The sequence below is a fragment of the Syzygium oleosum genome, unplaced genomic scaffold, assembly GCF_021117445.2.
Source record: "Syzygium oleosum isolate NSW1041296 unplaced genomic scaffold, Sole_v2.1 Sole_v2.40, whole genome shotgun sequence".
NCBI lineage: Eukaryota > Viridiplantae > Streptophyta > Magnoliopsida > Myrtales > Myrtaceae > Syzygium > Syzygium oleosum.
In genome coordinates, this window is record NW_026607524.1 from 2,300,010 (window position 1) to 2,322,533 (window position 22,524).

At 41.5% G+C, this 22,524-nt stretch overlaps 1 pseudogene; it reads left to right on the top strand.

Annotated features, from left to right (window-relative positions):
• Positions 1-4,455: 4,455 nt before the first annotated feature.
• LOC115664629 (acyl-CoA--sterol O-acyltransferase 1-like) lies at positions 4,456-6,429 on the top strand (annotated as a pseudogene).
• Positions 6,430-22,524: the final 16,095 nt, after the last annotated feature.

The window sequence follows — 22,524 nt, forward strand, 5'->3', positions numbered from 1 at the left end:
TGATTAATTGTGCACGAAATGCTTAGATTTATTGAATTCCTATTGAAATGAGGCCGCAAGCTAGACCTATGTTGTTATTGTACTTCAATTGACCAAATTGAAGCTCAACTACTTCAATTAAACTCTACTCTATAATGGGCCAAGTTGAATCGGCTCAATCGAACCACACTAGCTTGATTTTTGCAACTTTCGGTTGAACCAAATTTGTCAAATTGAGAAGTTCCAACATGAATTTGCCAAAATTGATATCGGATTCGAATTGCCACTAAGGAAATGAGCTCATTAAGGGTATAATTGCTCAAACCATGAAAAATTAATTGCGACCCCTGATTAGGGCTAAAAATTGGAAATTTTTATCCCAAATGGAAAATTCCAAAATTGCTTCAACGATTGGAAGCGGGATGACCTCTAGATCACATGTTGTGAATAAAGTTATGCTAATAAATGACTAAAAACAAAGTAATTTCATTTTTGGCTAATTTTAAACCTAAATCTGAAATTTTTTTTTGGAAAACTAGGTTCTTAATTGATTTTTGTAAAAAAATTTACGCCAAAGTTAAATTGAAGCAAAAAGAATATGATTTGAGGATTTTGAAATTTTTCTTTTTTTAGTCAAAGTATTGGCCAAAAAGTCAACATTTTAGTGACTAATCACTAAAACATCAATTAATGGGTCAAACTTCGATTTTTTTGAAAATTTACAATGCAAAAGTGAAATTGAGGTCCTTTTGAAATTTTTTGTGTAAAAAGCAAAATTGTGACTCGGGATTGACTTTTTGGTCAAAGTATCAATTAAAAAGTCAAACTCAAAAGTAAAATCTTTGACTTTTTGGAATTTTGATGAAAATGAAATGGAAATAAGGTACGAATAAGGGCCAATGCAAAACAACATTTTTTTTTATTGAGAAACAAGTTCCATCACGATCGGAAACACTAATAAAAATTCTTTTGCCTTTAATGATGCGTTGACTAAAAATCAGGTGTCACCAATATGTATACGTAATAAATATAAAAAAATAGGTTTTCATAATCCTAGAAGAATTTAATACTAACGGAGTCATCTTTAATGAATAGGATAAGAAAAACGCTTTTAGGTCAACACGAGAATGAAATGAGGAGAACCCTTTCTTGTGTGAAGGAAAAGACTAAGAAGAAGATAAGGAGTAATCCCTTGCTTTCTATTTTCAACTTACTTATCTTATGTTCAGTATATGTTGAATTTTAGATGTTATTCATTATTAGAATATAAAACTATTGATCCATTAGATGACATTTCAATCTCACAAGAGGGATATAGTGATGTCACTCGAATTTGGCTCGAAAAAGAAATGGATTAAGTCCTATAATATTCTTCAGAATACACATGCTATGACTAGAATGCGAGTCATGCGATTTTCAACATCGACATCCGGAATAGAATACAAGCAACAAGCTTTTAATAATTATTTATCATATATAACATGATTGAATTGTCAGAACAATAATTTGATTCTTTTTACGAACTTGATATTGGAAATCTGCAAACTTACAAATTCATATCAGACAAATGAACCTCCTCAGGGTGTTTCTTGTTGAGAACAAGAGGTATTTGTGCCAAAATAATGGATGCTGAGAAAAAGAAAATGCCTAGGATACGGAATTGATCTTGAAATACTATTTCTATATGACCTGACCAAATCCACCCACGGTAAGAGAGATAATTGTTAAATCAATGTTAGACTTATTGTACAAATGCCAATTCAGTCATAAAATTTTCAATTTTATCAATATAATTTGAAACATTTGTGCGAAATTCTAATATAGTCCTTTTGGTCAATTTGTTGCGGAAAATTGTTGACATTGTGTCCAGCCATCGCCTGTCATCGTACATGGTACATGATAGGGACAAGGTTACTCGAAACGACATCTTATGTGGATCATAATGTCAGCAATTGGCTAGAGGTACTACATTGAAGTGTTGCATGAAGGTTTTAAAATTACATTGATTAAATTAAAATATTTATAACTGAATTGATACCCGTACAGTAGATTTAATACCGATTTGATAACTTTTCCCACATGAGGATCACTCGTTAACATGGTAAGGCAATATATTAGGGAAGAAGTATAGCAAATTTGCGGAGGTAATTAAAGTGAGACCCCAGGCATCATATAATCTTCCATGGTTCCACATATTTTATAAGGATGAGTCCCGGTGGCCTTTTCCTTAGCAACGAGTCCTCGTACGAAGGAACACCAAAACGAACTCGTTACATGGGAAGATCAATGTTGTTCATGTGAACCGTACTTGCATCCCTGCTTACCTTTAATCGATGGGTGACACACTCAAATTCACCTATTACATGTGATTTGTCGTTTCATAGCGTTATTACTTGTTAGTCATCTCACTGTTATTTTTTACTTTTGAGTGTGTCTTCTTCCAATAAAATGTCAATTAATTAAAGGTAATTGCTCCAAAGCAGTTTAATGGCAAGTATTCGTATATATAGCTCGAAAAATTATTCCACAAGCAGTAGACCTGACTATGTGAGGGTTTTAATTTATTGAGGAATTATGCTGCACCTTGATGGGCATTATTGGCTTAATTCCCTTAAAAAAAACTCTCAACTTTAGTTCCATTCCCAATTTTACTCTCAACATTTTTTTTTTAAAACAGAGATCACCAACTTTCATTCTACTTGCAAAAATGCCCACACATCGAAAAATGGCAACATCAACGCCATGTAAATGTTTATTATTAGAATCCGTGTCTTCATCAACACCCTCACATTCATATAGAACAACAATAGCCTCTTTATGTAATAATTTTGAAAAAATCAATGGCAATTTTTGGATGATGAGTTAACAGAGTAGATTTGGGACTAGATTGAAAATTAGTGACTTTTTTTTTAAAAAAAAAGTTCATAACATAATTGAGATTGGATCTAAAGTTGAAGGGTTTTTAATGAATTAGGCTGGGCATTATTATTACATAAGGTGTATTTTCACAGTATAAAAGAAATGGTAAGCTATGTAGGTTTGAATGCCTTGAAACTTTGAAATAAGTACGAGTTCATCAAATTTTTTATGCTTGGATGGCATCTCTTTTTTTATATTTAGTGAAGGGAAAATGACACAAATAATCCTTGAAATTTGACCCAATATGTAATGTAATCTCCGAACTTTTAATTTGTGTAATGTGGTCCATGCACTTTTAGTATATATTTAATTTTGTTCCTAGACTATATGAACATATTCAATATTATCCTTGAACTTAAATTATTGAGAGGACAACATTGAACGTTTTTGTATAATTCATGGACTAAATTGAACATGTATCAAAAGTCCACGGATCACATTGAACAAATTAAAAATTCTTGGACCATATTTAACATTGGGTCAAAGTTCATGGACCATTTGTATCATCATCCTTTTAGTGAATGATTGACATGTATACAAAGGCACCTACGTGGAATGCATGAAACTGGCCATGCTTATTTTCCCCAAGAAATTATGGTTAAAACGCATCGTGAGCAATTCTTCTGGAACATACGTGGTATTTACTCCATTGTTGACTCCTGAGTATGCCTCAAGTGACTTTTCTCTTAGGAAGACTTGAAAATATGGGTGTGGTTTAAGTCTGTCACCAAATTTGACTGGAATCTTTTGATTCGCTTTTGCTCTTGGATTTTAGCGGCTCAGAATCTGCATAAGTTATTTTCAAAGATGAGAAATATTGAAAAGTGAGCTGCTGACGATAGTCTCCTTGACATTGTCGAAGAAAAGACCTCCCGCAGGCAGGACAATCGAAGACCCCGCAAATTGCGGACTACCTCATCCACTCAGGAAATAAACAATAAATAATCATTTATATAATTGATAGAGGTGTGAGGAAACATTGCACATTTAATTAAAATTCATGAATAATTTAAGTCATTATCTCATTTATAATTTTTTCAGAGGGAGTTGGAAATTTTAGGTGTGCATTTCAACTGCCTCATTCTGTATAGAGAAAGAGTAAAAGTTTGAAAATAAATTGAGAGACAGAGTAGAATAAATAAAAAAAATACTTTTCATAAATCAATTAATTTCGATTGAATGCATACATGATTGCAAAATAATTTATTTTGTACTAAAAACTATAATATGGAATTGACTGAGTTTAAAAATGGGGCCGATTCAAAATTGATGAAGCCCTTTCACCCCGCACCACGTTGGCAATTAGAAACGGTCAATCTTGCAGTGCCACGTACTTTTTCTTTCTCATCATGGCCGGCATTGACTAGGAAATAGAATCGCTGGACTGCCAACATATAAAGCAATTAATTTATTTCCGGTAATAGTTCTCATTAAATTTAATTTCCGATTCTTCAAAACATGCCCCGCATCAACCCTCCCAACAACTCCTTATAAATGCAAATTTAAGACCAGTCTCTCGAGCAAAGAGAGAGCTAGAGTTCAATCATATGACACAACTTCACCTGGACAACACTAACTGTTTACACAAGCTTCGCTACCGCAAGTGTGTGCCTCTAGTGAGTAAACATGGAGGGAGAGATCATCAACTTTATCATGGTATGGACCTTGGTGGTGATATCACTCACCTATTGCCACACCATCAGTCAAACCGTCCCTAGTCGAAACAAGCTAGAGGCTCCTGGGCATTTCACCCGTCATTGGCCTCTTCTTCATCCTCCCTCTGAGCCTCACTACCATCTCTCTCGGAGGCCTCACTTCATTCTTCGTTGCCTGGCTTTGCAATTTTAAGCTCATCCTCTTCGCCTATGACAAAGGCCCATTGTCTTCAAGCCAATCTTGCTCGTTGGCATACTTCATTCCCATTGCTTGCCTGCCTATCAAGATTCATAACCCAATTGAGAGCACCAAAAATGACGAACACCCATGTTCAGAAATCAACAAGAGAGGCCTCAAGTCGGTGATGAATTATGTCATCAAGTGCTTGGTGATAGTTGCCTTTTTGCCCACCTATGAGAGGAAGGATCGAGTTCATCCGGTGATGATTAACTTGATGTATTGTGTGCATGTGTATGTCGCATTGGAGGTGTCCCTAGCTATGGTCAGAGCCATGGTCCGAGCACTTGTTGGTATCAGGCTTGAGCCACAATTCGAAGAGCCATATCTCTCGACCTCGCTACAAGACTTTTGGGGGAGGAGATAGGAACCTCATGGTCACAAATATACTTCGCCTTGCCTATATTTACCTGTCAGGTGAGATACTATTTTTCTTTAGTTTTTTTTTAAGATCCAAAATAATTTCATCGTTCATTATTATGTTGAATTGACTTTTGGATCATTTTGATATGGATCAATTAGCTTTTACTGGTATTATATATGAATATCCAATGGATCGGCGCTCATAGAACAGTTTTGGTATGGATCAATTAGCTTTTACTGGTATTATATGTATATTTTTCCTTGAATAATCTTTGACTAAGTTTGAGTCAAACATGAGGGAAAAAATACGTAGTTCCAAATACTTTCTATACTACAATAGATTTATGTCTGTCATATTTAATTACATACATGTAAGTCAAGTCTTACCTATCGACCAAAAAAAAAGAAAAGAAAGGCAAGTCTTACGTATGAAACATTGACGGTTAACTACATAATACAATTGTATACTATCTAATGGACTATAAAAAAATTCCATAAAAGTCAGACAAACTAAGACTTCATACCAAAAAAAAAAAGGCTCACAAAGTAGCAATTCTCATTCGATGCTTGACCCATTTATTAAATATTCACTCGCGATTTGTCAAAGCTCTACACTTTATATGGTTACCCATCTTAGTATAAAAAGAAGAGAAGGGGTGACAGTTTTTAATTTACTGTGAGAATAACAGTCTGTTCTGAATTATAAAAAATCAAATAATAAATAATTATAAATTGTTATGAGGTCCATTCCTTTTAAGAATTTGTGACTCACAACATATTGTTATTCTCATAGTAACCCAAAAACTGTTATGCTAGCAAAGCCTTAAAAAGAATTCAGTATATGATGCATTCGCCTCCTTGTCTTATACCATGTCCATTTCCAGTCGTGTGATCGGGAGGACATGGGCCACATTGCCAGCATCCTTCGCATGCTTCCTAGTCTCGGGCCTCATGCATGAGCTGTTTTTCTACTACATTGGACATAAGGAGCCGAGGTGGGTGGTCACCTCCTTCTTCCTTGTGCACGGCCTCTGCGTGGCCGTCAAGATTGCGGCCAAGAAAGTGTTCGCTGGAAAATTCCGTCTATCGAGGGCAATTTCGAGACCAATGGCTATTAGTTTCATCCTCGCGACAGCGTTGTGGCTATTCCTACCGGCCCTATTGAGGTGCGACGCTGCGGACAAGGCACGTGGAGAGGCAATGGCGGTCATTGACTTTGTGAAGGAGACTTGGAGTGTTGTGAGATTTGGTTCCATTATGATAGTGAGTAGGTGAATGTACTGATTGTAAAGGTTCTTATTTTAAGATAAGGAAATTTTTTAGTATAGGATCGATCATTTCTATTCTAATACTAGAGTAGAAGTAGCCTTCCCAACAATAAATAAAATATACTACTAGAAATGTGTATTAATTTCTTAACCAAACCAAGTCAAATGAAACTTCTTGAACAAAAGCAATCGCAGCATTTTCAACCTCCCCAGAAAAAGTAGGGAGGTAAGATAAATAGTAATGTAGCAATTTAGATGCTTCGCTTAGCTAATTGTTGTCAAAGTATACAATAAATATTCGAGACGTCCTTTTCCAATTAACCTTTTAGAGTCAGATCATCCAAATTAGGAATAATTTTACATCTTAAATTCAACCCTGCTTTATGTACGGATACCTCGGCAGCCCAATTGAGCGCTTTTTAGATCAGCCCACATCTCCCAAAAATGCTCGCCTTTACCAAAATGCTCCCACATTCTTTGAAAATCACATGCCCATTGAGTAAGGCTCCGTTTGATAACATTTCTACTCTTGGGAATAATTTTTTTCAGAAATAATTCTTTTCTGTTTCTACTCCCTATAACAATTTTTGAGTAAAATAACGTGTATGGTAACTACAAAATTTTTTTATTTTCAGAATAGAAAAATAATAGGAATGCGTTTAGTACGACCCATAAATTTTCTATTCTTTTCTTCTTTCGGTAGCGGCGGTGACCGGCGGCTGGCGTCCGTCGTCCGACGTTCGACGTTCGACGTTCGGCGTTCGGCAATCGGCGTCTGGCAATCGGCGTCCAATGTCCGACGACCGCTGCCGAACACCGGTCATCGCGATCGCCGGCGGCTGGTGGCCGGACTAGCGATCGGCAACGGACGACAAGGGGGCCGGCAACCTACGGCGAGCAGCGAGCGGTGGGCACGAGTAGCGGCGACCGACAGTCGAAGAGAAAGAAAAACAAAAGAAACACTTTTCTAGAAATTGTTCCCAAGAATAAGAAACTACTTTTTTCTACTTCTTGTTTCTATTCTTTGAAATAGAAACACTACCTGACGTTACCAAATGGATTTCTATTCTTTTTCTATTCTAAAGAACAAAAAAACAGAAAAATTGGAGCGTTAACAAATGGAGCCTAAAACACTTGCTCCCAATATCTCTCTCCTCTCCCTCTGAGCAACCTCCAGTGCGCTCTGCTGCCACAGTCGTTGCTTGCTGTCATCCCAACCACCATAACAAGCCCAACACAGCCATAGCCACAGCCACGCCACTCAGCCCCGCGATCTCTCCATTGCGATGATCATTAATCCCTACTCATACTATGTCTTTTATGTAAAACATAGTACAAGTAAGATTAATAATCTTGATAAGAGATTTTATTATGGCTTACAACTTGAGCTCTGTATAAGTGAAATATTGTGTTAAACTGATCTTACACCAAGTCTAAGCCAATCTTACCCCCTACTTCTTTTACTGCTCTACTGAGTATAAATAGGAAAAACATAGGTGTGATTATGGAATTATGAAGAACGTATATTGACCATGCGAAAATCATGTTCTTATTCATTTGAAAGTAAACGATATTTGATATATCTCTGCTGTCGTAAGGGCCTTCAGGGAAATTTAGGCCTAATCCTGAGATTAAAAGGTTCCATCAGGCACCCACATGACATGTGTGCTAAAACAAGGAAGAAAGGTGGTAATATGTGCATTTATGCAGTGAAAAATAGGAAAATGGAGCAAGTTAGGTGAAATGATTACTCAGAGAAGAAAATAGGAGGGAAGGAGTGGAAGAAGTGCTGATACCTGCTCGGTGTCAATTGTTATAGGTAATCTTTGCATCTAAAAGATTTCAAAAAGGAAGTGAATACTCGTTTAAAACTGGTGTGATATAACGCGGAAATGCAAACAGATTTTGCAATTAAATTAATACGAAATCACTAGAGAAATAAACGAGTAACAATAAAAAATACTGGAGATTTATGTGGTCGGTTCGAGTGTTAATAGTTAATACCTACTCCACAGAAAGAGCCAGCAGCAAATAACCCATTAATCAATCGAAAAATTACAGGGTTACAATCGCTCATACAATCGAGTGTTTTCCACACCATGATTAAGCCCAAAACAAACTCATAAGTATTTTCTCACAAATTATCATAAAAAAACTCACTCAGAAAAATAATAGTGAGAAAATCTGATACTCCTCTTATTTGTTTTATTGTAGCTAATATTAGAGTAGATATGTTGTTCTTAGCCAAAATAGAAAACTTTTTTTTAGGAAAATCTACTCAAACTAGGAAACCTACTCAAACTAAAGACGTAGTCTCAACAATATCCATGTTGGCTCTACGTTCAAGCCACGGCATAGTGCCCATTATCCATCTTAGCTCTCCCAACGCTCAATGACGCTTAACAATTACAGACATTACGGTCACATCCTCTCCTGACATGATATATCTAACACGGAAATTCCGGAAACTGAGGAGCTCGGCTCTCCAATGATATCTTTGGCTTCTATTGGACACCATATTAATTGAATGTCACACATTAACATCACTAACCAAGCCATTAGACCACATCCCCTCTTCAACTCCTTTTGTAGTCACCAAGTCTCTCGATGACATCTTCCAAGTCATTGTATCACCAACAAATCAAAGACATAAATGCTCAATAATCGACAAACTTTTCAGGAACCCATGTGACTTGGGTTTTTCGATTTTTTAAAGAGGAAGTCATTTTCTTGAATTTAAACATAGGTTTTCCATTGATTCATTTTCCTAAGCAATCCAAATACTAGAAAATGAGAAAAAAAATTTCAAAAATATTTTTCACGAAACAAATGGAGCTCATGAGTTTGCTCCCTTACGCTAATAAAGACTGGGCAATTCTCCAAGCTTTTTACCCAGCATGGCCTTATCGAAGGTGGTTAAGCCTTTGAAGCCCAAGCCTCCTTTGTCATTCCTTATTTTAAGTAAATCCCATTGTCTCCAATGTATTCCAACTTTCGGTCCCCCATTCTTATACTAAAAAGCAGTTAAGTATTTTGCTCTATAGCATGAGATATGGATAAGGGAATTATAGATCGACATGGCATATTATGGTAAAATTTGAATCGCCGCCTTTAGTAGGACTTCTTTTCCTGCCTTTAATGTCAAACTTTATTCCCACCCTTCCAGTTTTATATTCACCCTAGCAAGGATCAACGCAATCATTTGTTTATCTGATGCTCCCTAATCTGAGCGCATTCTCAAATATTTTTTTGTTTTGCCAATTTCCGAAGTAGACAATGCATGGGCCATGTTTTGGCTTAATCTCTTAGGGCATCTTGAGCCGAAAAGGATTCTTGACTTATTCAGATTAATAACCTGACCCATGGTATAATAATATTGATTTAACATAACAACTAGATTTGAAAATTCACTGACGAAAAAAGATAAAATCATCGGCAAACAACAAATGAGTTTCGGACCTAAATAAGTCCCTAAATTGTTTCGTCTAAGCTATAGGATGTAAAACACAAGGGATGTGAGGCATGCGGACACTGATACGTTAAAATAAGTAACGCAATCAAGCTGGGTGTATTCCCAAATGTTTTTTTTGTTTTGCCAATTTCCAAAGCACACAATGCATGGGCCATATTTTGGCTTAATCTCTTAGGGCATCTTGAGCTGAAAAGGATTCTTGACTTATTCAGATTAATAACATGACCTGTGGCATAATAATATTGATTTAACATAACAACTACATTTGAAAATTCACCAAAAAGATAAAATCATCAGCAAACGACAAATGAGTTTGTTTTATTAGTTTAAGGCGGCGGAAAAGAAAAAAAAGAGATCACATCACAATTGGATGGACAGAACAACCTTAAACCCTCTAATTTTTTTTCCTACGCAGTTGTTTTGTTTATAGAGTTAATACCATAAAAAACTCTAAGCCGATACACCTGTGATAAATTTATTCCAAATTAATTCTTTTACCACAAAAAATCTCAAACCGGTACACCTGTGATAAATTTACTCCAAATAACCATAAAAAATCCAAACTGGTACACATGTGACAAATTTATCCCAAAATTATTTTTTTGACCTTTAAAAACCCAAAACCGGTACATTTGTGACAAATATACCCTCCATTAAATTGGATTAATGCCACCAAATTGATACAACTATGACAAACAGAAAGTAAAATCCCAAACTGACACACTAATGTCATGGGTCATCAAACTCAGCAATTTAACAGTAAAATTTAACGGAAACTAACGGAGGATAAATTGGTCGTAAGTGTACCAATTTGGGGTAAATTTGTCAAAGATATACCGATTTGGAGTTCTAATGGTATTAATCCTTGTTTCTAATGGCCTTTGCTTCAAAACTTGAATTAATATGGTCTCATCAACTTTGTCACGCCCGACCCTCGAGCACGCGACAACCTCCATTTCAACTCGATCATTTGAATGCGACATCCCAGGATGTGTCGCCGACCATTCATTTTATCTTTCGTATTAAACACATGCGGAAGCAATTCAAACATCACCTGACCAATATCAATAACAGGGATAGTAGAAAGACATCAACATATACATTCCAAAAGCACCACCTTTTTCATATCTGATTAATCCCTGGAAAGTGTATAAGTACGAGCCCTTCAAACGGGCACCTCCTAACAAGCCAATAAAACCAGTAAGGCCAGGGTTAATCTACTCCATCCTAACACAGCCATGAACTGCACCACGAGCTGGTTTTCCATGTTATGGACCTGAAAATGTTTAACCACGACGGGTTGAGATAAACTCAGCAAGTCAAGTCCTAAACCTCGGCTAGGAAACCAACTCGCCTAAGGTGCGCCCTAAACGTGCAATCCTTTCTAGCGGCAACAAATCATCAGTGATGAATACTCAATTTGCCATTATTTAATGTACATAGAGACTATAGCCCCAGACACAGTCATTTACAACCAGTAAATGCAATCACAGGCGTCCTTACCCTTTCTTGCCATACACGACCTGCATGATACAGTCTATCTCATGGCACATTTCAATGCAAAGGCACATCAGACATTTAACCAGAACACGTCATATGCTTTCTCATGCATAATGCATTCAGTCATGTTCCGATTAATTACTGTACATATGAGGCGCGGGGGGGGGGGGGGGGGGGTACTATCTTTCAGCATAGCTGGGCGTCGTCCCACAACCTTTGGGCACGGCATTCCATTTCCACGTCATGGGGTTCTCGCCCAGACGGCAAATTATAGGGAGCAATGGAGCAATCAATAGGACGTCATGGGGCTCCCGCTGTCACGCCCCGAACCCCAATGGGCACGCGACACCCCTTACCTGGTCGATAAGTGCGACGTCCCAGGAATGTCGCCGACCTCAAATAACCATCAGAGATTTACAACCACAGCGGATACTAACAAATAATCCCGGACAATTAAAACTGGGAAATCAATCAGGGAGAATGAACATATTCGTTCTCATTGCCAAACTTACACCATAATATTTACAATATCCATTATTATTACAAGCACACCGAACCAGTAATTATTAACTTCCAAAATACAAAAAGGATCAGCATCCTAGATCAGCATTATCCAAAAATGGGGCCCTCTCAATTTATTGCCTCGCTCCCAGAACTAGTCCCTACGCTCTCTCGGAGGCGTCCACTCTGACTCACTGTCCTCAGCATCACCACATGAATCCTCCTCAGCTGTCTGTTCACCCGACGGCTCCGAGTCAGCCTCAATATGATCATGGCTCACGCAGGGGCTCTGAAATGGTTTGGTTGAAACAACCGTGAGACACTTCTTAGTAAGTACACCCCTAAACCCCATCTAGGCTATCACGTACCTCCAGACAATCACACAGACACACGTGCATTCGTACACATCAAGTCATCACATCGCAGGCACCTCAAATAATATAGTCAAACTCAAACATGCGTACACCCGTACTCAATCACAATCACGCCGTATGCAACACACGCATGTACCGATTCTCATTCCACTATTCCTTCCATTCTCATTTCCTCTTTCTCATTCCTCGCCAGTGACCCGCGTTGAAGTACACGCCTCAGGTACACTGCGACCATTCATCACCACACTTTCGGCCCGCGTACCCGTACACGCCTCAGGCCTCTCGATCGCGCCCCGAGCATCACACGCCTCGGTCCGATCCCACATTCCCACTCGATCCCGCCCCGAGCATCACACGCCTCGGTCCGATCCCACATTCCCACTCGATCGCGCCCCGAGCATCACACACCTTGGTCCGATCCCACATTCACACTTTCCTCAGCCCGCGCCAAATGCGACAGGCCTACATGATCGAAACCCGAGCTTATAATGCCTCGGTCCGATCCCGGTCTCACCCGAGCTGATCGTGCCTCGGACCGATTCTCAACCTTGCTTTTTCAAGCCTCAGCCTGTGCCAAATGCAGCAGACCTACGTGATCGCTGCCCGAGCTTATGATACTCGGCCCGATCCCAATACTCGTAATTCCACACCTTCACATAAATTCCACAATCACATGCCACACCACATTTCTTTCTTACTCATGCGCATGCTCGACACGCATATACCACACCCAACTGGCCCATCACACGTGGCCCGTGCACGCATCACTTCACACATAAAACACGCTCACTCAGCAATTCACATGGCCACTGTCAACAATTAATTCAATCTGGTCCACGCGTGCACCAAACATGCATAATTCTATTATATAATTACACAACTAAGCACCCAATTAAATCAACTCCATCCAGAATAATTCCAAACACGCCTAAAACATGTAAATTGCCAATTTTCTCTAACCAGATGGCGTCGGATCAATTCCGATCCATCACGACACTTTCTCGCCATTAAATGCCGGTTCTAAAAACCCAACTTGTGTCCCGAACAAATCATCACAGCCCCGTGAACAGTAAATGACAGCTTCTGAACAGTATTTCGCAGCTTATAAACACACATATAACCATCACAATCGCGAGTAATTTCAGTCACAGGGACCCTCACAATTCAGCCACGATATCACACAACAATCCGACACATATACACCACAAATCAAGCCATAAACACATTATTCCGAACCACAAATTCCAGCATGTATACTTCTCGTAGGCAGCCCTTATTTACTCTCTAAATAACCCCCAAACCATCATAATTCCAGCCATAATTTCACCCAAGATGAACTCGATAAATTCGTCCATGAAACAAACCCCAAAATTTGCCGAACACTAGTCCATTAATACCGAAATCATTATTTTTCTTCCACCAAACGACGTCAAATCGATTTCGGTCCTTCACGGGACTTTTTCACCATAATTTCTTGGTTCTAAAAATCCAACTTGCGTCCCGATCGGCTCATCACGGCCCCATGACCAGTAGATCACAGCCACTGTTATTTTCTAATTTCCAATAATTAATGCCCGAATTAAATCCCAAGGTCAGCCATAAAATTTCCACTACCAATTCATACAATTCCGCACCTAGCTTTATATAGATTTCGCCCAAAATCGCCCGTCGATACCCGAAGTCCTAAATTGGGTTTAGAGCGCGACTTACCCGCGTTCTAGACTATCGCGGCTAGAACGGAAAGCGGCGGCACTTAAACGGACACGGCGGCGACGGCGGCGAAGCTCGGCAACGGCGATCGGCTTGCGGCGGCGGTCCGGCTCTTGATTTGGGCTCATGGCCACTTGGGGGAAAGAGAGAAAAGAGAGAGAAACGGTGGCTGGTGGTGGTGGTTTGGGGCTGGTACGGCGGCTAAGCGGCGGCTAGAGGGCGGTCCGGCTTGCGCCGCGGTGAGGGCTTGCTTGGCCGTGGGTCTTGCCTCACGTGAGAGAGAGAGAGAGAGAGAGAGAGAGAGAGAGAGAGAGAGAGAGAGAGAGAGAGAGAGAGAGAGAGAGAGAGGGTGTCTACGGTTGGGGGGAGGGATGCTCACGGCAGAAAGGGGAAGAGAAATAGAGGAGAGAGAAGGAATGGGTCAAAGATAATATGTCCAATTTGACCACTTTTTGTCAATTTACCAAAATGCCCCTTTCTCACATTTTTGATCCGACGGTCCCGATTCGATCTTATCTTGATCCGACGGCCGAGATCGATTCTTGCACAAAAATATCCAAGGGCATACTTGTAATTTCCAAAATATCCAAGGGTAAAATTGTCCAATCAAAATTTGAGGGCAAAAATTACCAAAATGCCCTTTACCCTTAAAGCTTGTCCTTTAATAAATCCTAGGGGTATTTTGGTCACTTTCTCTGTTTCTTGTCCAAATCGAATTTTTCCGAAGGATTTGAGCTCACCAAAAATTCGCACGTGTCACGTGCAACGTCGTCTTAACGTTCCGTCGTGACTTCCTAATTTTCCGGTGTCCAATTTGGGCAAAATTTCAATAATTAAATTCTATTAAACGCAACTCGAGCGTTTCTCGAGCTAACGGGCGGCTTGCTGGGGAAATTCGCGAAATCGACTCATGACTGATACTAAATCGAGTCTCGTGCAAAGTCCGTTCGGTGCGTGACGACCTCGGTTGTCATTAAAATCGCAAAGATCAATCACTTGATCCGAGGGGTACGATCGTTCGGTATAATTTCAGAATCATTCGTCAAGTCGTTTCGTGGTCCAACAGAATCACCCGCGATCCACTACTAGGACAGTGGCGAACTGACCCCTAACTATCCTTGGATCGGCCAACAGTGGCTCAAAATATCACTTCCGCGATTTAATGGTCGAAATCCATTCACGATCGAATTTCCTTTAATCGCGCGAATTTAATTTCCCCTATCAGCCTTTCCCTAATGGTTAGCATTCCCAGGAATGATCAGTTCCGGGCGAGAACTGACTACGAGTACATTCATAAAATCCAGTATTTCATAATTCCCAAATGGACTAATTTTTTTTTCAGGATGTCACAATCTTCCCCCCTTATAAAAATTTCGTCCTCGAAATTTACAAATCCCACCACTACTCAAGATTTACAATCTTACTACTGCTCAAATAGCTGGGGGTATTGACGTTGCATCATCTTTTCGCTTTCCCAAATGGCACCTTTTGTCCTTCGGTGCTCCCATACACTTGGATCACTGGGACTGACTTATTATGCGGCCCATGATCCTTTTTGTCCTCAAGCTTCATCGGCCCTTTCCACGTACGACACTTTATCGTCCACGTCCGTTTTCCCTTAACGTGGGTCATATTTGGCTCATACTTCTTCAACGTTGTCACGCGAGATACATCATATACTTAGGACAGATTAGGCAACGAGGCAATTTGTTAGATCATATCTCTGATCTTTTCCCGAATATCGAATAATTTGACATGCCTTGGCTCAACTTCCCTTTTCTGTCAAATTAGGATAATCTTTCCATTGAGGAACACTTGTGCTGTCACTTAGTTCCCAATCTCAAGCTCTAAAAGTCGTCGTCTTCGATCGGGTGACCTTTCTGACGACTCTACTTATCTGTCCGACTCAAAGTCCGTTCACAATGTCAGAAAGCGCACTGACTTAGTCAGTTTATCAATTGCTATTCTGATGGAATCGGGTTTTCTCCGGCTCCCCTTTGATCCTACTACAACATCCTTGGGATCATGTCACATTTCCATTCAAACGGATTTCCTTCTCAATCAGTCGTGCCCATAGCACGGCTATCGACAAAAATCTTCCACAAAACATCGATAATCATCAGCCAAATCTAAGACACTGCCAACCTCCGCTATTGGCATTAATCTTGGCCACTTAGTCATCACCTCAACCTTAGTCGAGTTCACTGTAATTCCATTTCCCCTAGATTATATGTCCAGGGAATATTGTTCTATTGAGCCAAAATTCGCACTTGCCATACTTGGCGTAGAGTGCGTGTTCTCTCAAGATTCGCAGCACCTTAGTCGGACTTGCTTCTTGTTCCCAGGCTCTTCGAGTCTCCCAATACATCATCAACGAAGATCGTTATGAACTAATCCCATAATTCTTGGAACATTCGGTTCATTAGGTCTACAGAAGCAGCGAGGCATCCCTTAGCTCAATGGGCATTACTATGAATGCCTAGTGCCCATACCTCGTCTGTTAAGCAGTCGTAATTACATCCGCTTTTCATGTCCTTAACGGAAAATTTCCAATCCGTAACACAATCTTAGGAACATTCGCTTTCTGAATTCCTTACCGGTGACATCCGTTCATAATTCAACCTTAGAGGGCACTAAAGTTCCTTGCAATCAATCGAACAGGCTATCGATCCTCGGTAATGGGTACTCATTCCTTTTTGTCGCCTGGTCCTGCTGCCGGTAATTTACGTACCATCTCAATGTCCTGTCCTTTTTCCTCATACTAAATACAGGAACTTTCCATGGAGACACACTAGGGCAGATAAAGTTTTATCCACGAGTCCGTACATTTGGACTTTCAATTCCTTAAACTTTCAATAAGAACATTTAACATCGCGCCCTCGAAATCAGCTTCATCTCGGGGCCAATTCTTTCACAATTCCACTTCCCGTTCTAGTGGCAACCCGGCAATTCCTGAGGAAAGACCTCGAAAGGTTACACACCTCGTTTACTCTTTCAACTTTAATTCCGTCACGGTCGAGTCAACCACATTCACCTCGTATCCTTCACAACTATCATCGGATATCTAGTCACCTCAAACGAAGGCATTCAAGGAATCGAGATTCCTCCTCGATTTTCCTGAAGATCAAACCTAAGACGTTCAACTGGGTTGAACTGGATCATCCTTTAGTCGCAGTCCATAACGGCCTTCTGTCTTATTAGCTAATCCATTTCAATTCCCCACTCAAAATCGCACCTGACCAATACTGTCAAGTTGACACTCTTTTCTCTACTCTCGATTACTATCTCACAGTTAAGATACTTTAACGACACCATCACCTTATCAATCGAGGAATCGTCACACCAAACGTGACTCAAGCACAACAGACTCAATCCCATCTAGTTTAACTAGTTGTTCCGACTCCCACTTTCGATGCAAGCCTCAAAACGGCTCGTTTGACGATTCGGCTTTCTAATATCCTTCCTAACCGGTGGGACGAATCGCCTGTTTCCCCGCCATCTGCCTCTTCTCGAGGCGGCGATTATCCTTAATTTGAGCAAATCACTATCCAGAAGTAGTTGCACTTTCCAACTGATCTCGCTCTATCACTTGAGCTCATTCATACACTTCCCCATCATTGCTGATGTTCAGTGAAATCATTAGGTTTCAGAGATTCGACTTCAGTCCGTCTTGGGATTTCTGAACCTTGTCCCGTGGATTCTCAACCAGTTAAATGGACTCCGTTTCATATCGTTCCACAGTCATCTGACCCTGGCGGAGTCTCATAAGCTCTGCTAGTTTCTTCTCCCTAGCACTTGCCGAGAAATATTTTTCATAAAACTTTTCAGTAAAAACAGCCCAAGTCCGAGCTGTACCTTCCGGAAAAACCTGATCTTTGGTGGCCTTCCACCAATCGCTCGCGTTATCCTGCAACTGGTAAACCGCCAGCGTTACTTTCTCAAGCGTTACTTTCTCATGATCAGTACACTCTAGCACCTCAAAAGCCTTATCAAGTTCCTCTACCCATCGAGGTGCAGCCTCAGGGTCACATTTCCCAGCAAACTTAGGCGGTTTAAGCTTGATGAACTGCTCTACCAGTTGATGCATCGGTCTATTTACAACCACTTGCCCCTGCCCTTGGTTCTCATTATTATGATTGACAGCAGCAACGGCCTCGGCAGCTTGGGCAATCGGAGCAGCTCTTTCCTGAGTCTGCTGTTCCAACAAATTTCCGATCCGTTCCAACGTCCTAATAACGACTTCCATTCGAGGATCCTCAACACGTCTAACTTCCACTCTAGGGTCCACTGCAGCTCCAACATCCACTCCTGGATTCTCTACTGCTCTAGCACCCATTCCGAGGTCCTCAACGGCCCTAGCTCGAGCACGACCTCGACCTCTCGTTCCTCTTCCAGCGCCCCTTCTTGGGACTCTTCCTACACCTCTTTCTTCACTGCTCATTGTTGCAATTCTACCACTCTCCTACCTGCTGTAATTCCACTCAGGAATTTACGGTCTAAACCAACTAGCTCAATTAAATTCTAAGCAGCAAATTAACACGAAAGCTCGCTCAGCAAGCATTTCCCCACTACCCATCGCGAAATCACCATCATCAAAGTCTGAACACTTACCTCAAGTCCAAACGCGCCTGCAATTCAATTACCACACACAATTGACTTACACAAACAATCATAACAAACAATCTGGAGGCACGTGTAGCTCACTCTACCCTACACCCCACTAAGATCTCCCCAATTACTACCCCAAGGTTTCCGCTCCTTATCACTCCAAGTTTCGACCAATTCTAGATCGAGCTGACCTTGCTCTGATACCAATTCAAACAGGGATGTCACGCCCCGAACCCCAACGGGCACGCGACACCCCTTACCTGGTCGATAAGTGCGACGTCCCAGGAATGTCGCCGACCTCAAATAACCATCAGAGATTTACAACCACAGCGGATACTAACAAATAATCCCGGACAATTAAAACTAGGGAATCAATCAGGGAGAATGAACATATTCGTTCTCATTGCCAAACTTACACCATAATATTTACAATATCCATTATTATTACAAGCACACCGAACCAGTAATTATTAACTTCCAAAATACAAAAAGGATCAGCATCCTAGATCAGCATTATCCAAAAATGGGGCCCTCTCAATTTATTGCCTCGCTCCCAGAACTAGTCCCTACGCCCTCTCGGAGGCGTCCACTCTGACTCACTGTCCTCGGCATCACCACATGAATCCTCCTCAGCTGTCTGTTCACCCGACGGCTCCGAGTCAGCCTCAATATGATCATGGCTCAGGTGGGGGCTCTGAAATGGTTTGGTTGAAACAACCGTGAGACACTTCTCAGTAAGTACACCTCTAAACCCCACCTAGGCTATCACGTACCTCCAGACAATCACACAGACACACGTGCATTCGTACACATCAAGTCATCACATCGCAGGCACCTCAAATAATATAGTCAAACTCAAACATGCGTACACCCGTACTCAATCACAATCACGCCGTATGCAACACACGCGTGTACCGATTCTCATTCCACTATTCCTTCCATTCTCATTTCCTCTTTCTCATTCCTCGCCAGTGACCCGCGTTGAAGTACACGCCTCAGGTACACTGCGACCATTCATCACCACACTTTCGGCCCGCGTACCCGTACACGCCTCAGGCCTCTCGATCGCACCCCGAGCATCACACGCCTCGGTCCGATCCCACATTCCCACTCGATCCCGCCCCGAGCATCACACGCCTCGGTCCGATCCCACATTCCCACTCGATCGCGCCCCGAGCATCACACGCCTTGGTCCGATCCCACATTCACACTTTCCTCAGCCCGCGCCAAATGCGACAGGCCTACATGATCGAAACCCGAGCTTATAATGCCTCGGTCCGATCCCGGTCTCACCCGAGCTGATCGTGCCTCGGACCGATTCTCAACCTTGCTTTTTCAAGCCTCAGCCTGTGCCAAATGCAGCAGACCTACGTGATCGCTGCCCGAGCTTATGATACTCGGCCCGATCCCAATACTCGTAATTCCACACCTTCACATAAATTCCACAATCACATGCCACACCACATTTCTTTCTTACTCATGCGCATGCTCGACACGCATATACCACACCCAACTGGCCCATCACACGTGGCCCGTGCACGCATCACTTCACACATAAAACACGCTCACTCAGCAATTCACATGGCCACTGTCAACAATTAATTCAATCTGGTCCACGCGTGCACCAAACATGCATAATTCTATTATATAATTACACAACTAAGCACCCAATTAAATCAACTCCATCCAGAATAATTCCAAACACGCCTAAAACATGTAAATTGCCAATTTTCTCTAACTAGATGGCGTCGGATCAATTCCGATCCTTCACGACACTTTCTCGCCATTAAATGCCGGTTCTAAAAACCCAACTTGTGTCCCGAACAAATCATCACAGCCCCGTGAACAGTAAATGACAGCTTGTGAACAGTATTTCGCAGCTTATAAACACACATATAACCATCACAATCGCGAGTAATTTCAGTCACAGGGACCCTCACAATTCAGCCACGATATCACACAACAATCCGACACATATACATCGCAAATCAAGCCATAAACACATTATTCCGAACCACAAATTCCAGCATGTATACTTCTCGTAGGCAGCCCTTATTTACTCTCTAAATAACCCCCAAACCATCATAATTCCAGCCATAATTTCACCCAAGATGAACTCGATAAATTCGTCCATGAAACAAACCCCAAAATTTGCCGAACACTAGTCCATTAATACCGAAATCATTATTTTTCTTCCACCAAACGACGTCAAATCGATTCCGGTCCTTCACGGGACTTTTTCACCATAATTTCTTGGTTCTAAAAATCCAACTTGCGTCCCGATCGGCCCATCACGGCCCCATGAACAGTAGATCACAGCCACTGTTATTTTCTAATTTCCAATAATTAATGCCCGAATTAAATCCCAAGGCCCGCCATAAAATTTCCACTACCAATTCATACAATTCCGCACCTAGCTTTATACAGATTTCGCCCAAAATCGCCCGTCGATACCCGAAGTCCTAAATTGGGTTTAGAGCGCGACTTACCCGCGTTCTAGACTATCGCGGCTAGAACGGAAAGCGGCGGCACTTAAACGGACACGGCGGCGACGGCGGCGAAGCTCGGCGACGGCGATCGGCTTGCGGCGGCGGTCCGGCTCTTGATTTGGGCTCACGGCCACTTGGGGGAAAGAGAGAAAAGAGAGAGAAACGGTGGCTGGTGGTGGTGGTTTGGGGCTGGTACGACGGCTAAGCGGCGGCTAGAGGGCGGTCCGGCTTGCGCCGCGGCGAGGGGCTTGCTTGGCCGTGGGTCTTGCCTCACGTGAGAGAGAGAGAGAGAGAGAGAGAGAGAGAGAGAGAGAGAGAGAGAGAGAGAGAGAGTGTCTACGGTTGGGGGGATGCTCACGGCAGAAAGGGGAAGAGAAATGGAGGAGAGAGAAGGAATGGGTCAAAGATAATATGTCCAATTTGACCACTTTTTGTCAATTTACCAAAATGCCCCTTTCTCACATTTTTGATCTGATGGTCCCGATTCGATCTTATATTGATCCGACGGCCAAGATCGATTCTTGCACAAAAATATCCAAGGGCATACTTGTAATTTCCAAAATATCCAAGGGTAAAATTGTCCAATCAAAATTTGAGGGCAAAAATTACCAAAATGCCCTTTACCCTTAAAGCTTGTCCTTTAATAAATCCTAGGGGTATTTTGGTCACTTTCTCCGTTTCTTGTCCAAATCGAATTTTTCCGAAGGATTTGAGCGCACCAAAAATTCGCACGTGTCACGTGCAACGTCGTCCTAACGTTCCGTCGTGACTTCCTAATTTTCCGGTGTCCAATTTGGGCAAAATTTCAATAATTAAATTCTATTAAACGCAACTCGAGCGTTTCTCGAGCTAACGGGCGGCTTGCTGGGGAAATTCGCGAAATCGACTCATGACTGATACTAAATCGAGTCACGTGCAAGTCCGTTCGGTGCGTGACGACCTCGGTTGTCATTAAAATCGCGAAGATCAATCACTTGATCCGAGGGGTACGATCGTTCGGTATAATTTCAGAATCATTCGTCAAGTCGTTTCGTGGTCCAACAGAATCACCCGCGATCCACTACTAGGACAGTGGCGAACTGACCCCTAACTATCCTTGGATCGGCCAACAGTAGCTCAAAATATCACTTCCGCGATTTAATGGTCGAAATCCATTCACGATCGAATTTCCTTTAGTCGCGCGAATTTAATTTCCCCTATTAGCCTTTCCCTAATGGTTAGCATTCCCAGGAATGATCAGTTCCGGGTGAGAACTGACTACGAGTACATTCATAAAATCCAGTATTTCATAAATCCCAAATGGACTAATTTTTTTTCAGGATGTCACACCCGCCCACTGCATTTCATATGGAGCAGAAGCATCGGTCCGGCCTCTACCACGACTCGACTTCCAGATCAAACACCGGGATCGGATTCCGTTAAAACGAACTACGTCCACCACTGATCCC